The 17,635-nt window shown below is 43.6% G+C and overlaps 1 long non-coding RNA gene across 1 annotated transcript in view; it reads left to right on the top strand.

The window, feature by feature from the left end:
- The window catches only part of LOC143415910 (uncharacterized), a 366,388-nt gene that overhangs the window by 129,723 nt on the left and 219,030 nt on the right, over positions 1 to 17,635 (top strand). The gene's annotated exons all lie outside the window — the stretch shown is intronic.

The following is a 17,635-nucleotide window of genomic DNA, read 5'->3' as shown; positions in this document are numbered from 1 at the left end:
ATAAATAACTTTGGCGGACCGCCTTAACTCTCCCATTCACATTAACGTGGGTAACCATGGTGACAATAAACAACATTTTCGGTGCGAGCACCGTGTACCGACCTGTAAAAGCAGGTGAAGAGCAGAGTAAGGAAGACACGATGCGTCTCTGCTTTCCTCCAGAACGTGTCTGAGGAAGCAGCGGAAGGTGGGCTCCACTTACTGCTCCCCGAAACCCCGGAGCAAGCACCAAAGTTCCGCCCTCACTGCTTTCTAACATAAAATGAATCCCTGTTACATGGATTTTCTATCCTCTTAAAGAAACTGAAAATAAATACATATAGCAATGAAAAATGTCCCGTTACATGAGTGTTTTACACAAAATAATATTCATGTGGTCATTCCCTCACAGGGGTGCCACAACTACACTGCTGTTTTGACAGAGACACAGTGTGTTTATCTAACTTGGCTGAAGCCAAAGTTCTCCAGACAAATTCAGTCTGTTTCTGCCAAGTGTGAACTCACTGGATGAGCGCCAGATACACAGAATCAAAAAGGGATAAATTACTTTTCTTATGTCATGTTCCCGTCACAAACTGGCTCAAGGAGAGGGGAAGCAGGAGTCCACAGATGAAATGTTCCTATATGTAACAAGTGTCACCTGGCAGTTTGTTGCTCTCTGCCAGGTGATTGGCTGAAGAGCTGTGAAAAGGTAGTGGGTGTGTGGGGTGAAGTCAGCGCTCTTCTGTGGAAAAAACCAGAGGCAATTAATTCACTCAGGTGCGAGTGGGTATACTGTCGTGTGACCACGAATTTTAATAGAAGAATTGATCAAGCCCTAGATCGACTGCGCGCAGGGAAACTGATCAATATTCTGTGCTGTCTCTGCTGTCCTTTTTTTGTTCTTTTGATTGATTTGTAATTTTGTTTTGGTTAGTCCGTCCAGCCGTAGAGGCGGTTATTGATTGAGAGTAAGTTTTGTAAGGGCGGACTAACCTCTCTTTTGTTTTTTTTATTTTAATTGTTTGTGCCACTTCCCTTTATCTCTCAGATCACAGGCCATACATAGCACTGATGCCCAGCTGCGCTGAGACCCGAATTGTTTGCAGTGTGTGCCACGATTGCAGTGTCACTAAGCGGGGTGTGACGGGTTGTAGTGTTATTTCGCACAGTTTGTGTGGTAAGTCTCATGTGCAGCTGGGATATCAGCAGGATGTGTTGTAAGTCCTGTCTGGAAACGACTGGGAATTTGTATGTTTAACTTATGTAATAAATAAATGATCAATTATTTCTTTGCCCCGTTTACTCATCCCTTGTCCTCGGTTACATTTTGGCGTTGTCGACAGGGTTCAAGGGAGTGGCCATTTTGTTTTGTTATTTTGTAAGGACAGCAGGGACAGGTTTGTAAGATTGGAGAGAAGGAGCAGCCAGGTCTCGATCGCCATCATGGAGGGAAGCGAGCAACAAACAATGGCCCAACGTATACAGGAGTTGGAGAATGAACTTAGAGACTTGAAAACAGCATCTGTGGGTACAGAAAGGCCCTCTACATCAACAGGAGCTACAGGAAGTGAATCAGAGACTGTGAGACCCAATCCTGTGGTATACGTACAACAGGATAGAAAGTTGCCAACATTTTCAGGGAAGTTGGACAATATGGGCTCACTGACTCTAGATGAGTGGATTGAGCAAATGAGAGACTTTGTGCGCACGAGAGGCAGAACAGAAAAAGAGCAAGCTCAAATCATTTTTAACCATTTAGAGGGTACTGCACGCACTGAGATAAAGTTTTTGCCAAAGGAACAGAAAGAAAATGTTGAGAAAATTTTTGATACACTGAAAGAAATGTACAGTTGCTTAGATTCCCACATTTCTTTGCAACGCAGATTTTTCAATCGTAAACAATTAGAAGGCGAGTCCTTAATTGACTTTTCTCATTCCCTGATGGCCTTAATGGACCAGATTATTAAAACGGATGAGGAAGCCGCAAGAAAAGCTTCAAAAGATCTGCGTGATCAATTTTGTGATGGTGTTAGAGATCTGACATTGAGGATCAGGCTGAGAGATTTGATTAATGCCAACCCACAGTGGACGATTCGTGAGGCGAGAGCCGAAGCGACCAGGTGGATGGCACAGTATGAGAATCAGCCTTTTAGGTCTAGATATAATCAGTCTGTTTCAGTCTCTGCAGATATGCAAGCTTCTTGTGAAAGTGTCGATTCTAGAACATCAGAATATGCTGAGTTGGTGTCCCTTTTTAAAGCCCAACAGACACAATTAGAGTTGGTCATTAAGGCATTAAACCCACAGGAGGTGGCTGCTTCTAGCAATCACACTTCTCGACGTAGAAGGACGGTGAATGGTAAACCCATTTGTTTTAGGTGTGAGCAAATTGGACATATTGCCCGATTTTGCCCGACATTACCCAATTCTGATGGAAATCAGCATGAAAGAGCAGCTAGGGCTGATGGCCAAACTACTGGGGCGGCGGAAAACTAGTACCCACCAGTGCACAGAGCCACACACTGGTGGGAGGGTTGCAAGGCTCCAGTAATGTAGAACTCGGTCATCTAGTTGGTGAATGCTTGGAAGGGGAGGTTGATTTGGGTGGGGTTATTATTTCATGTTTGCTGGACACAGGGTCCATGGTCACAACAATCACAGAAAGCTCTTTTAAAAATAACTTTTCTCATCTCAGTGATAAAAAGCTTAAAGACTGTGGTTGGTTGGGACTTAAAGCAGCTAATGGCCTACAAATTCCTTATTCTGGGTATATTGAGTTGGATGTTACAATCCTGGGAATTCACCTACCTCGTCGAGGGGTGTTGATTGTGGGAGATCCAACAGATAGCCACATGGCACAGAAAAAGATATCTGTACCTGGTGTGTTAGGAATGAATGTATTGAACCCCCTTTACTCTGAATTGTGTAAACAATATGGTTCCGACCTCTGGGAAGCTCCAGTTTTGAAGACTGCGCCACGTGGTTGGAGAAGAGCGTTGAGATACTGCCAAATGATGGAGGCCATGGCAAATTCTCCTGAACCCCATCGTGTTAGAGTACAGGGTAAGAAGTCTTTCTGTGTTCCAGCTGGAACGCAAAGTTATGTTCCTGTTACCTGTCCAAAGATGCCTGTGAATACACCTATTGACCTCTTGATTGAACCCCTCGGGCCTGATGATGGTTTTCTCCCGGAAGGCCTATTGGTGTCTCCTTCATTGGTAAAGGGAGAAGGAGGGGAGGCTTTTGTTCCAGTGACTAATGTTGGTAAAACTGATGTCTATTTGACACCTCGTCGGGTGATTGCTACAGTTCAACTGGCCAGTGTGCTAGCAGAGGGTAACTCTGAAATACAGGTCTCTGTAAATTCACAGTGTTGTACAGCTTATATTTCCAGTCATACAATGGCAGACAATGCAGCGGAATTGGATCTGCCTGAATTTGAAAGTCTTGAGGAGAGTGAGAAACGGCAAGCAAAAGTTTTATTGCAGAAGTATAGCGGCGTGTTTGCCAAGAATGAGTTGGATGTTGGTTGTAGTAAATTGATCACTCATGAAATTCCTTTGATAGATGAAACACCAGTGCGACAACCATACAGGCGAATCCCTCCGTCTCAGTATGAACTGGCAAGGGATGATATCAAACAGCTGCTGCAAGCTCGCATCATCAGAGAAAGTAGTAGTCCGTACTCATCCCCAATAGTTCTTGTTCAAAAGAAGGATGGAAGTCTACGCATGTGTGTCGATTATAGACAGTTAAACGCCAAGACCAGAAAGGATGCATTTCCTCTGCCAAGGATTGAAGAATCCTTGGATGCTTTGACTGGTGCTCAGTGGTTTTCCACTTTGGACCTGGCTAGTGGTTATAATCAGGTGGAAATGGCTGAGAAGGATAAGATTAAAACTGCATTTTGTACCCCATTTGGTTTGTTTGAGTTCAACCGCATGCCGTTTGGTTTGTGTAATGCACCCAGTACATTTCAGCGCCTGATGGAGCGTTTGTTTGGAGATTGCAGACATCAGTCGGTGCTTTTGTATTTGGATGATGTGATTGTTTTTTCATCCTCCGTGCAACAGCATTTGGAGCGGTTGGAAGAAATCTTCTCTCGTCTGGATAAAGAGGGGCTTAAAGTGAAACTCTCCAAGTGCCAGTTTTTCCAGAGGCAAGTGAAATATTTGGGGCATGTGGTGTCTGCCGAAGGAGTTTCTACTGATCCAGATAAAATAGCTGCAGTGCGGGATTGGAAAACGCCCAGCAATCTAGCAGAACTGCGTTCCTTTTTAGGATTTGCTAGTTATTATAGGAGATTCATAGCTGGTTTTTCACGCATGGCTGCTCCCTTGCATAGATTGGTCTCTGCACTCCTCCCTCCAGGTAGAAAAGGTAGGACCCCCCCAAAACCGTTATTGGATTTTTGGGATTTGGAGTGTGAACAAAGTTTTCATCAGCTCAAGGCTGCTCTGGTTTCTGCACCAGTGCTTGCTTTTGCTGATTTTCAGAAGCCATTTACATTGGAAGTAGATGCAAGCTATGGGGGTCTAGGGGCAGTGCTTTCCCAGGAGTATGAGGGTAAATTGCGGCCAATAGCTTTTGCCAGTCGGAGCTTAAAGCCTACAGAGAGGAATATGAGAAATTATAGTTCCATGAAGCTTGAGCTTGTAGCTCTCAAGTGGGCCGTCACTGAAAAGTTTAGGGAGTATCTTTTGGGTCATCGTTGCACTGTATTTACAGATAATAACCCACTAAGCCATCTGTCCACGGCAAAGCTAGGTGCCACAGAACAGAGGTGGGCATCAGAGCTGGCCGCTTTTGATTTGACCATAAAATACCGGCCTGGGGCTCAGAATGCTAATGCAGACGCATTGTCCCGCCTACATGGAACTGTAATGGAATTGGATGGTCCATTATCTAATGATATTGGAGTGCAGTGTGAGATGATTCCCAGTGTTCAGGCAGAGATAAGTGTTTTACCTGGTTGTTCTTTCTCTGATCTCTGTACGTTACAGAAACAAGACCCTGTGATTGGTCCCTTCTTAAAGTATTGGGAGGTGGCCAGGTTGCCAGATTCAAAGGAAAGAGATGGTCTTGGTAAGGGTTCGAGGGAATTGGTCCGTCAATGGGGGCGGATGAAACAAAGGGAGTCTGTGTTGTATCGCTGCACTCATACTCCTGATGGAGTGAGGGAGGTTGACCAGCTGGTGCTGCCACAGTGTTTACAGGGCCGCGTCCTTCGTTTACTCCACGATGAGCATGGTCATCAAGGGGTTGAGCGTACACTGCAGTTGGTGCGCTCGCGATATTATTGGCCGCACATGTATGCAGATATTGAGAGATGGTGCAGAGATTGTGAAAGGTGTGTTCTTTCTAAGGCTGTTGTGCCAAAGATTAAAACCTTTATGGGTAGTATTTCTGCATCTCGGCCTCATGAAATTTTGGCAATTGATTTTACAGTACTTGAACCCTCAACTGATGGTAAAGAGAATATTTTGGTAATGACTGACATCTTTTCTAAATATACTCAGACTGTCCCTACAAAAGATCAGCGAGCCAGTACAGTGGCAGAGGCTTTAGTGAAGCATTGGTTTCATTTATTTGGGCCTCCAAGCCGTATACATTCTGATCAGGGGCGAAATTTTGAAAGCGTTTTGGTGCAACAGCTGTGTAAAATTTATAAGATAGAGAAGAGTCGGACGACACCCTATCATCCACAAGGTAATGGTCAATGTGAACGATTTAATCGTACACTTCATGACTTGCTGCGTGCCCTGCCTCCTGAACAAAAGCGCCGGTGGCCGCGGCATCTCTCCCAAGTCACATATGCGTATAACACCACAGTACATCAGTCAACTGGTATGACTCCATATTATTTGATGTTCGGGCGAGAGCCACGGTTGCCAGTGGATTTTTGGTTGGGTGCTGGCAGTGAAGTTGATGAGGACGTCACTCTTGAAGAGTGGGTACAGGAACACCAAAAGTCCTTGGCTGCTGCATATGATGTTGTGCAGCAACGGTTAGAAAGGAGAAGGGTTCAGAGAGATTTGAATTCCTCTAAATGTGCTAGTCCTGATTTGGAGCAGGGCGATTTGGTGTATATGAGAAACCACTCTGTAAGAGGTCGCAATAAGATTCAAGATTTTTGGGATCCCACGCCCTTTCAAGTAGTGCGACCTCCTCCTGGTCATGGCGTAGTATATTCAGTCGCTCCTGCTGGGCACACTGGTCCACTTCGACAAGTACATCGAACTGAGTTGAGAAACATTCCAATCAGGGAATTGGATGGAGACCAAGATAGTGGCCTACAAATGTCAAAACAGGATGATCTAACCGGAATGTTGGCCACAAATAACAGTATGGTTGATGAAGTGGAACAGATGTTTACAGAACAGGGAGATGGAGGCGATTCTGCAGTGTTGGAGGAAGGGACGTTGAGTCCCACACATGTGGGGGTGCCCCATTTGGATTGTTCTGGGGACCTAGAACCTGGGGAGGAAGATGTTGCCAGCTTGACGCAAGGGTCTCGTAGGTCAATGAGGAAGACTGCTGGACAGCACTCAAACCCATTTAAATTGCCACAATCCATTATAAAATGAGCAAAATTTTAAGTGTGCTCTCTTTTCAGCTCATCGTCGGGTCGCCGATGCCCTTTGAAGGGGAGGGTTGTAACAAGTGTCACCTGGCAGTTTGTTGCTCTCTGCCAGGTGATTGGCTGAAGAGCTGTGAAAAGGTAGTGGGTGTGTGGGGTGAAGTCAGCGCTCTTCTGTGGAAAAAACCAGAGGCAATTAATTCACTCAGGTGCGAGTGGGTATACTGTCGTGTGACCACGAATTTTAATAGAAGAATTGATCAAGCCCTAGATCGACTGCGCGCAGGGAAACTGATCAATATTCTGTGCTGTCTCTGCTGTCCTTTTTTTGTTCTTTTGATTGATTTGTAATTTTGTTTTGGTTAGTCCGTCCAGCCGTAGAGGCGGTTATTGATTGAGAGTAAGTTTTGTAAGGGCGGACTAACCTCTCTTTTGTTTTTTTTATTTTAATTGTTTGTGCCACTTCCCTTTATCTCTCAGATCACAGGCCATACATAGCACTGATGCCCAGCTGCGCTGAGACCCGAATTGTTTGCAGTGTGTGCCACGATTGCAGTGTCACTAAGCGGGGTGTGACGGGTTGTAGTGTTATTTCGCACAGTTTGTGTGGTAAGTCTCATGTGCAGCTGGGATATCAGCAGGATGTGTTGTAAGTCCTGTCTGGAAACGACTGGGAATTTGTATGTTTAACTTATGTAATAAATAAATGATCAATTATTTCTTTGCCCCGTTTACTCATCCCTTGTCCTCGGTTACATATAAATAAAGTGGAATTTATTCAAACTTTACCAAAACTTCAACACATCAAATACAAGCAGTTCAGCAGGGAGTGGATGTGTGTTGCATGTGCCAGGTGGATGCAGAGAGAGGCCAGGGCCACGTTCAAACCTGAACACGCTGCACAGTGTTTTCTTCCATTTGTTAGGGATGAATGAAATGCTTCCTTGAAAGGATGTGTGCAGTCACCAGTGGGCGTGGAAGCATGTGCGCCCTCATTTGGTGGGTGTGCAAGAAAAGTCATCCTGTCACACAGCAATGCCTACATAAATCACACCACTCTGCTTAAAATAATAATGTTTAGTGAAGCAGGTGAAGCAAAGGGCTGCTTTTAATAGGCTGGGAGACCCAGGTGTGCTGCTTTAGCTGCTGAGCCTCTTATGACAGAACAGCGGAGAGTGGTAAGAAGGGAGGAGGGGGTCTGGCTGTGTTTGTGAACGATAGATGGTGTAACTCTGGGCATTTCTCTATCAAAGAGACGCTATGCTGTAAGGACATTGAGCTGCTAGCGGTTAGCATGAGACCGTACTATCTACCACGAGAGTTTACACACGTGATTATGATAGCTGTGTATGTCCCGCCCTCTGCTAACGCTGCAGCAGCCTGTGAGGTCCTGCACACTGTAACCAGCAGACTCCAAACACAGCACCCTCAGGCCCTTTTCCTGATCTCTGGGGACTTTAAAGATGATGTAACCATTTAATTATGGTTACATAATTAATTATGTAATTAATTATGCAAAATGCAAAACGCTCAGCTGTGTCTCCAATCAAAGCTCTGTAACTTCAGAGGTGATGTTCATATGTTGACTAATGGTTTTCTTTCATTTTTGATGTACTGCAGAATATTTGTATAAAATCCAGGCCAGGAAAATCTCCTTCATGTGTTTCTGTGTTTTGTCTTCAGCTACGTTGACACAAAGGCCTCTGCTGTGACGCTCACACCTTTGATAAAGTCTGGAGAGTGTCAGCTTCCTGTTTATAGATACAAAAATATGTAATGTTGTGAACTCTGGCCGCAGCGGCGCAAGAAAAAGGAGAATTACGGGAAGCACTCACAACAGGTAAAATCAAAATAACAAAGTAAAGTACGATAAAATAAAAAACAACAAAAGAACAACACAATATACTTCCCCGTACTGTTACTGCTAACCTCTGTTAACCTAGTAACTCTTACCTTCTAACTGACAGCTGGTCAATAAACGAGCTCCATAAACGCTCCATATTCACCTTTACATGGAATATAAAGGGAAAAGAAGAAACACAGTGCTGTGTCAGCGTTAGACATATAGATATATCCTTGCTTTTAATACATTTGAAGGTGGGTGGGAGAGGTGCTTCTCCGCGTAGTCTACGGTCTCTTTGGGATCGGTAAAGCTTTTCCTCACATCACCATGGGTCACTAACAGCTTTGCAGGGTATAGCAGTCTGTACCTGACGCCGGTCATCCCACGTAGTCTTCCTCTCATATTTGCAAATGCGGCTCTGCGTTTCCAACAGAGGGAGGGAAATCTGGGAGGATGTTTATTTTAAAAACCCTTATACATCAGGTTCTTGTTCTCTGCAGCTTTCAGCAGAATTTCCTCACCAATGTGGTAGTAGTGCAATCTCAAGATGATGGGCCGAGGAAGATGACTTTGTTTGGGACGCTGGCGATTCACTCTATGTGCTCGATCGATGAGTGGCTTCTCCTCGAGAGATAGCGCCTCCGCCAACAGGTGTGAACCAACTCAGTCATCTTGGGTCCCTCTGTGCCTTCTGGTATTCCTGCAGTTCTTAAATGTTTCTGCCATTACATGGCCTGTATTTGTAGAGCGCTTTACTCGTCCCTAAGGACCCCAAAGTGCTTTTTTGCCCAAGGACACAACGACCGAGACTGTCCAAGCCGGGGCTCGAACCGGCAACCTTCCGATTACAAGACGAGCTGCCAACTCTTGAGCCACGATCGCCCCACATATTGTTGTCTTTTGTTGCAGACACCAAGTGTTGAGATCCTGTCTCAACCTCCTACATTCTTCCAGCAGGTTACACATTATTTTTTGTATTTGGAATCAAATATATGTGTCAGTTGGGCCTAGTGCAGGGGTCAGCAACCTTTAACACCCAAAGAGCCTTTTGGACCCGGTTTCCACGCAAAGGGTCAGGGTTTGGGAAAACACTGGGAGCCGCAAATACTTTGTGACATCTAAAATGAAGATAACACTGTGTATATTGTTTTTACCTTTATGCTTTGTGTGAACAACTACAGTGTGTTGCTTATGAAATCCATGAAGTGCTACAGAGAAAATTACATTTGATTTATGTAATGAACACATTTTGAGCTCTTAAAGAAATATAACAAAGGAAAGCTGAACTACAATGATCCATGTAGCAAACACAAACTGTTATATCGCCTTTGGGCTTTTGGAGCCTTGACCTGACTTTTAAAAAAAGCGCGTTCATGCAAACATCGTCGGGTCTGCCGTGATATGTTTACAACGGGACTTCTGCTCCTGAACCTCTGCGCACAGCGTCTGCAGGTAAGGTAACTTTATTTATACCCAAAGGCAAGGTAAATTTGCTTTACAGAAAAATGACAGCATTTGACATCCCTTTAAAAACACACATACCTAGTAAATATATAAAACTCACTGTGACACATACTTTAATATTTCGAATCAAAAACAGTTCTTATTTAATTCAGTGACAGCAAAGCTATTTTTATAACGCTTTGTCCTGCATCTCGGAAATAGAAACCTCCGTCCTGAGGGAAGAAGCTGAAATTCACCCCTTAGAGGATGGGAAGCATTTTTAAGGATTGATAAAGCCATCCTCTGTACCTGCTCAGAGTACAGGGAGGCTAAACAAGACTGTGGCTCAGCTATCAGACGACTGGACCATCTCACTATCTGATTCAGAGAGTTTTTCTCTGTGACAGAGGTCTGACCGAACCATGCCACCAAACAAAAGGATAAAACAGACTCAATAAAAGAACGAGAAAACAAAGTTAACATTTTTTGGTCAATGTGGAAATGAACAAGTTTCCTAAGGCAATAAAGGTGCTGGTGACCCTTTTTACAAACTGATTTGCAATTTTGATCAAAGTTCAGTTTTTCATTGATTATGGTCCCAAGATATTTATATGATTGTACTTGCTCTATTTTCTGACCTTTAATTAAAGTGACTCCGTGCCCATTTTGTTGTTTCCTAAAATCAACAACCATGTCTTTTGTTTTAGATATGTTCAGCTGGAGATAAGACTCCTCCCACCACTGAACAAAGTCATCAATGACTGGGCCGTGGTTAGTTTCACCCTCTTTCAGTAAGCTGACAGTAACAGAGTCATCTGCATATTTAATAATGACCCTGTTTTCATGTCTGCCCTGACACATGTTTGTATAGAGAGTGAATAATAAGGGCGATAGGACGCAGCCTTGAGGAGAACCTGTGGAGGAGAACACTGGGTCAGACAGAACCCCATTTATTCTCACTCTTTGTGACCTGTCAGTTAGAAAATCTAAAATCCAGCCCAGCAGGTTTTTCCTGATTTCAAACTGTTCTAAAAGTCTTTTAATTAAAATATGGGGCTGTGTTGTATTAAAAGCCGAAGAAAAATCAATGAAAAGAAGTCTTGCAAAAGTCCCTTTACTCTCTACATGTTTAAGAATCAGATTTAGTAAAGTCAAAAGTGCGTCCTCCACTCCTCTGTTGGGCCTGTATGCAAACTGCATTGGATCCAGCTGACCTTCAGTCTCTTCATAATCACATTTCTGATGATTTTTTCAAAGACTTTCATGACAACTGAAGTGAGGCAACAGGCCTGAAGTCGTTTAGATTTAGGGACAGGAACCACGACTGCTTCTTTGCAAAGAGAGGGCACATGTTGTGTTTGCAAGGATTTGTTAAAAATAACCTGAAATATAGGACTGAGTTCATCAGCACAAGATTTAATTAGGCGGCCACTAATATTATCAGGACCTGGCTCTTGTTCACATTGACTGTATGAAAGGCCTTTTTAACATCGCTGAGTTCAATGATAAAGTGCTGAGTATCTCTCAGTTTCTGTTTCAGTTCCCAAATATCCTCGCTGAAATCAGAAGAACTAAAACGAGCAGAAAACATGTTTAAAGCATTTGAAAATCTCTGTCTGAATTAAAACATCTAAAATGACCTGACTGCTGCTCTGGGGATTTTGAAACCCTGCTATGGTTTTCATACAAGTCCAGGCAGACCCAAAAGTTTTTGCAGCAAATTTGCTTTCAAGAAGGTTTTTGTCTGTTTTGCTTTCAACATCTCGATTTTCATTTCCTTGGTAGCTGTCTGAAAATCGGTAACAGCCCCTCTTTAAAGGCCTGTCTCTTTTTCCTTAAACAGGATTTGACACTTTTAGTGAGCCATGGCTTATTGTTAGCGTAAATTTTAACGCGCTTACGGGGTATAATCATGTCTTTACAAAATACTGCACAGGAGCTAGTAACATCCACCAAAGCGTCGAGATCATCTCCACAAGACTGAAGACGGGGCTGTACGAAGTCACTTTATCTCTACAGGACTGTAAGCTGTCGTCTGTGAGGCGTGAGCGTGTTTGTTTGAACACAGTTCACGGTGGAGAACAGCTGCTGACATAATGTGGATCCCAAGATCCATAACTGGCCTACCTGGGGCTGAAAGTCTCCATAAATGCAGGCGTTTCGGCGGCTACACCGGCTTCCGCGAGTGTGACGCTTACTTTGAGAAAATAATAGAATATAAATGTATTTTTATATTTCAATATCACAATAATCTTCCAATGTAGAACTACAAGTTAAAAAAGAAGTAACATAAATCAAATCCACTTCAGCTAAATACTTCTCATTTATTTCCATCTTACATGCTGTGACTGCAGCCATTCCCACATCTCTGTGAATGGGACTCATGGACATGGATCAGTGGTTGTTGATCAATGGTCCTGAGAATCTACATAATTAAGATGAAGGAACGGAGCTCCCAGCCCATCGTTCCTGCAGCTGCTTTCAGTCTTTATGCAAATGTCCTGTTTGTAAGACTGAAACCTGCAGCTGAGACTGAAGACGTCACCTGATGATGACGACACGTTTCTCCCACAAAACGCTGCGTCCAGATGAACAGAAGCAACAGACTCACTTTCCTGGATGATTGAGATGCATCAAGACTTCATTGTGTGTTACTTCTCATTCAGCACAGACACATTATTCCTGTTAGGTCATGTCAGCTGTCACTCAGTACAAGCACAACTGTGAACAACACAAACTTCTCTTCAATGTGTCACAGAAACACTAAGTGTGAGAGCCTGTATGACACACAGGACAGACTGTAAGCTCTGCTGGCTGCACAGCACTTTGTAGCAGTTTTCCAACATGTCCTCCACCCGTGATGTCAGTGGTGGGACCCCAGTCACAGCACTCAGCACCACCTCCTTTAAATGGATTTTATAGCAGTTCCTCCCGTTACTCGGTGCAACGCTTCTTAAATGTGTTTTTGCAGGATAAAACACAGCAGGTGGTGTAGAGAGGACGTCAGCTGACGGAGCAGAGGGAGGCAGACTGTGGATAAATGACAGAGTGAGAGGAGAGCAACCATGACAGAAGCACAGGTGTGGCAGATAGAAGTGGCTTTATAGACACTTATTGTCAGTCCTCGTGCATGCTGTGGAAATAAGTGTCTGTGTCATGAGGTGACATGTGAGCTTATCTTTGGTCAATAAAGCTGAACGACCAGTTTTCACTTTGCTTGTTACGCTTGTTTAGTGACGTCTGGGTTTCTGTGGAGCCCGAATTTTGATGAGTTCTGGTGAAATCATCTGAGATCATCTGAGCATCGGTGAAGAGTCAGCAGAGAAAGTGTGGGACAGAAGTTTGCTTTGGACACATGGACTGAAATCAAAAAGTAACAAACAGGATTTCCAATGGACAGTATGGAGAAGTGAAAGTACACAAAGGCTGTGCTGGAACACGTGTGTTACACTTTTTGACAGCTGAGAACAAAACACAATATTTTGCATCATCTCTGCAGTGTCTCTTCTTTCCTCTGCTGTTGTGCTTTTAGCTCCAAACTGTTTCAAATGGTTTGTCAGCAAGCTGACCTCTGACCTCTGCAGTACTAACTCCTGACCCGTACAAAGAGCGGGCGTTTCTGACCTTTGACCTGCAGCTGTATGTCTCTCAGTCTCAGTTCTTCTCTCCGTCACTGATGGAGCAGGTGTAGTTGCTGCTGACAGTCAGTCGTTTGTTTTCTCAGAGTGAGGCTGAAGTCTGAACTGTTCAGAGCATCAGGTCTCATCAACGTGCGCTGCTGTAACGCCGCTTTGTCCTCTGAGATCACCAGGTATGAAACCTGAGTGCTGACAGAGCAGCATGTTCCCCCTCATTCACCTCCACCACCACAGCCAAGGCATGCTGGGAAACTGAGGACACACAGACGGAGAACTGAAGTGTCTGCTGTGTGTTCATCTCAGAGTCCTCACAGGTGACACATTAGCTCCAGAACACCAAGCCAGGTGTTTGAAGCCTGACAGGGATTCTTCCCATCCAGAGGGAGGATTTAGCTGCACAACAATGAACATTAGTGTGTAGTTTAGAAACACAGACTGTGCCTGCACTGCATCTAGTGAAGAAAAGTGTTACTGCCAGAGAACCAGGCTCCTTTAAAGCAGCTGATATTAAGGTTGAAAAATCAACAATAAGCTGATGTAATCAACGTTTCACAAAATGGTCAGCAGCTAAAATCTGGAGCCGTTCTTTGGTGGTAATTAACAGTTTGTTCTTGTTAGCTAATTATGTCATTAAAGGTAGCAGCAGAAGCCTTGTGTTGAAAGCCCATTCACTCACACATTCACACAGTATGTGTGTGTCTGTGTTACACTGTGGACATCCCTTCTGTTGGAGCGCCATCTTGTGGCAGGTTTAAGAAATGTTCTTCTTGTAAATCCAAACTGATGCACCTCCATAGCAGACTGTGGAGGCTTTCAGTGACATGAAGACTTGATTTATACTGTCATATTCTCCTGTTACACAAAGCACAGCACGCTGAACATGGATGAACTGAAACTCCCAGCATCTGACTGAGGAAAAGCACAAATCATTCTCACACTGACTCCTGCTTGATTTTAGATTTGCTTTCAAATCCTCACACTTTCATATGAAGCACTAAATGGGCTCCAGACTGTTTATCTCAGCTTCCTGTCAAACACACTGCTGCTCACACCGAGGCTCAGTTTACTCCTCCAGCCTGGCTTAACCTGCTGTCTGTTAAAAACAGTCCCACACTCCTCTGTTTAATCCTTCTGATCAGACTCTTTGATTTTGTATTGTTTTTACCTGAAGTTGTGTTTTTGACATGGTTCTGTCTGTGAAATAAAGCTCACACACACACTGCTACAGTCCTTCATACACTTAGAAACGAAGCTGCTCCTTTCCTCAGTGCTGACACATAAAGAAGAGTTGCTTTTATATCCAACACGTCTCTGTTCCAGAAAACAGCTTCAGCAGCCTCTGAGTCTGAACTTGGAGGTGCACAGCAATGAGGAAATATAATGCAGTAAGTGAAACATGGATGTGTGGAACAGATTATCCCAAAGGTTGATTCTGTTCATCTGGACGTTCTCAGTGAAACATTTGGTCTCTCGGTCAGGTGACTCCTTTAGTCTCAGCTGACTGCAGCTTTCCAAACCTTTGTCACTGGATCACTCACTTCATCTCCAACGTGTCCCTGACACAGACAGCTGGAGCCGTTACAGCAAAATCATTGATCATCGTTTTTAGAACATTAGCTGGTGTTGGTGGGCAGGCTAGCAGTGCTAATTGTTAGCACTAGTTCTGCTGCTCTCCCTTTGTCTCTGTTATTGTTGGTCTTTAGTGAACAATAGAAAGTGTCTTCATGAGACTGTTGCCTAATGTTCAAATGTAGATAACACCACCTGCACCAACCTGTTACACAGCACAACCCTCTGGTGTAGCTTTGGCTGGAGCACATATTGGCAGCTCCAGTGACATCACCACTCCATGGTGACATCATCTCTACAGACTGTGGCTGTTACATATCCTCACCTGGTAATAATAAGACTGTCCTCAGCTGCACACAGCTCCAAGATGAACAAACTGAAGTAAATACAAATTAGAGTTACGATAGATTGAAATCTTGTAATCAGAGCTAATTCTTAGTGAAACTCTCACAACATCATATCATGATCCTGGGTTAGTGTCTCGGTCTCAGATCACAACATCAGCACAGGCTTGGCTTGGGTGAGGTATTGAGTGGTTCTTGTCCATGACAGCTGCAGGTACAGTGCCATCAGCCATGCTGCACCACATGTCTGCCCAGGAACATTAGTGTGGCTGAGTCTCATGTAAACATTGTGCTAAAGTGGTGGGAAAGTGGCTGCAAGCTGGCTGCACTGTGTCCAATACTCTCAGTATGATATCCACAAACCTCTGAGTGTCACAGAGTGGGCCTGTTGAGTGTCACAGAGTGGGCCTGTGCTCAGCTCACTGTGCCCCATTCAATTCTACTTGCATAGTTTTACAAGTAAAATTAAAAGTTGCTCAATGATAAGTTATTGTAGTAACAACTAAGTCCATGGTCATTATTTGTTAATAGTAGCTTAAAGCTTCTGCACCAATCATGGAGCACCAGGTTTAGAGCATGTGGATCTACAAAAGTAAGTCCCAGTAAGATGGGCTGAGCCTTACATACTAGAAGAAACATGTCATTCCCAGCAGATGAAGCGCCCTTTAAAGCAGGATCTCACTTTAAACCTAAAGAACTTGCTATGAGCATGCAGTGCATTCATGGTTATTATTCATACGATTGTGGGGAGCTAATAAAGTGCAACTATCACATTACATTTTATTATTAAATTGTTGTTAACAATCCCTTCACTTCTGCTTATCTAATTCATGGTTGCAGGATGGCTGACAGCTTCCATTAGGCAGGAGGTAATGTCCATTCTGGCCACAGTGCAACCCACAATGTGTAACTGACACTATTATATTGCATTATGTCACATTGTTACATCTTTTTAATAAATGATGACAGTCAGCTGAATTTGCTGCCCCCTTGGTGGAGGACATCAGGATCAGCTGCTCCATCACAAACACCACAGAAGAAGAACAACACTGGATCAGATTATCTGGACGTGTTTGACAGGGACAGTGTTCATGTTCATGGACATCAGGACAAAAACAGACGATGGAAACCTGCCAGATTTGAGCTAAACTGCTCGTTTCCATGTGTAGTCCCTGGGAGGTCACATGACCAACAAAGACACACAAGCTGTGTCCCAAAACGTCGGCTGCATCCTCCGGAGGCCGCATTTGAAGGCCGATGACGTCACAGCCAGGCGACGAAGGCTGTCCCGATTCCTCGACTCCTTCAAATGCGTCCTTCATTCCCCCGAGTTTGAAGGATGGGTCGGGTGTGTCCTTCGTGGCCCACCATATCCCAGAATTCATAGCGCGGCCCAGCCAAATTTCAGCTGCCAACAATGGCGGCCGCTACTAAGTTTTAAAATTTAACGAGGGAGCACTACTTACTTACAATGAATTCCTTACACTATATAATTTTCCCGTCAGTGTTGGGGAATTCTCAATGGTCCTTGGTGCCATACCCTCAGGGACTTTAATGTTATATAAAAACACTGACAGCTCAATATCTGCCTCAGTCACTCTCCCTGATCCAGCTGAGTCAGCAGTGGGAAAAATCTGCTTTTCACAGGAACTTGGTAACAGCAATAAGAGAATACGTAGTTTATTCCAAGAAGATATCATGTCTCTCCCATATATAGAATATCTTACTGGAACCGACATGTTCCAGATATCACCTGGAAGACAGTCTGGATGATCCCATAAATATCTAATTGTGAACAAGGTGAAGGAAATCTCATATAAAATTCTTCATAAATGTGACCCAGCCAGTCACTATATGGTAACATTTAAAAGAGACATAAATACTAATTGAACTTTCTGTGGGGATCATCCAGAAACTGTGGCACATCTCTTTTGGTTCCTCTACACAGAGATTCTGGAAGAATTTAGCAGTTTTGTTATTGTCCATATTTTAAGGGAGTTTTCTTTACGATGGAAAATGTTTTATTCTGTTTCTTTAAGTTCCCCAGGAAGAATGATAAATGTTTTTTTTATAAAATATTTGTTAATACTTTTAGCTATTTTATATCCATGAATGTAAGTTTATTAATAAAACACCATATTTCTGCCTTTTTATAAGGATATGAATTGTACATACAATCAATTTCAGACTCAACCAACAAAAAGCCTCTCAGAACAATATTTATATGTTGATTTTT

The sequence above is a fragment of the Maylandia zebra genome, unplaced genomic scaffold (genome assembly GCF_041146795.1).
Source record: "Maylandia zebra isolate NMK-2024a unplaced genomic scaffold, Mzebra_GT3a scaffold11, whole genome shotgun sequence".
Taxonomy (NCBI): Eukaryota; Metazoa; Chordata; class Actinopteri; order Cichliformes; family Cichlidae; genus Maylandia; species Maylandia zebra.
The sequence above is the reverse complement of the archived record's forward strand: the minus strand, read 5'-3'. Positions and strand labels throughout refer to the sequence as shown.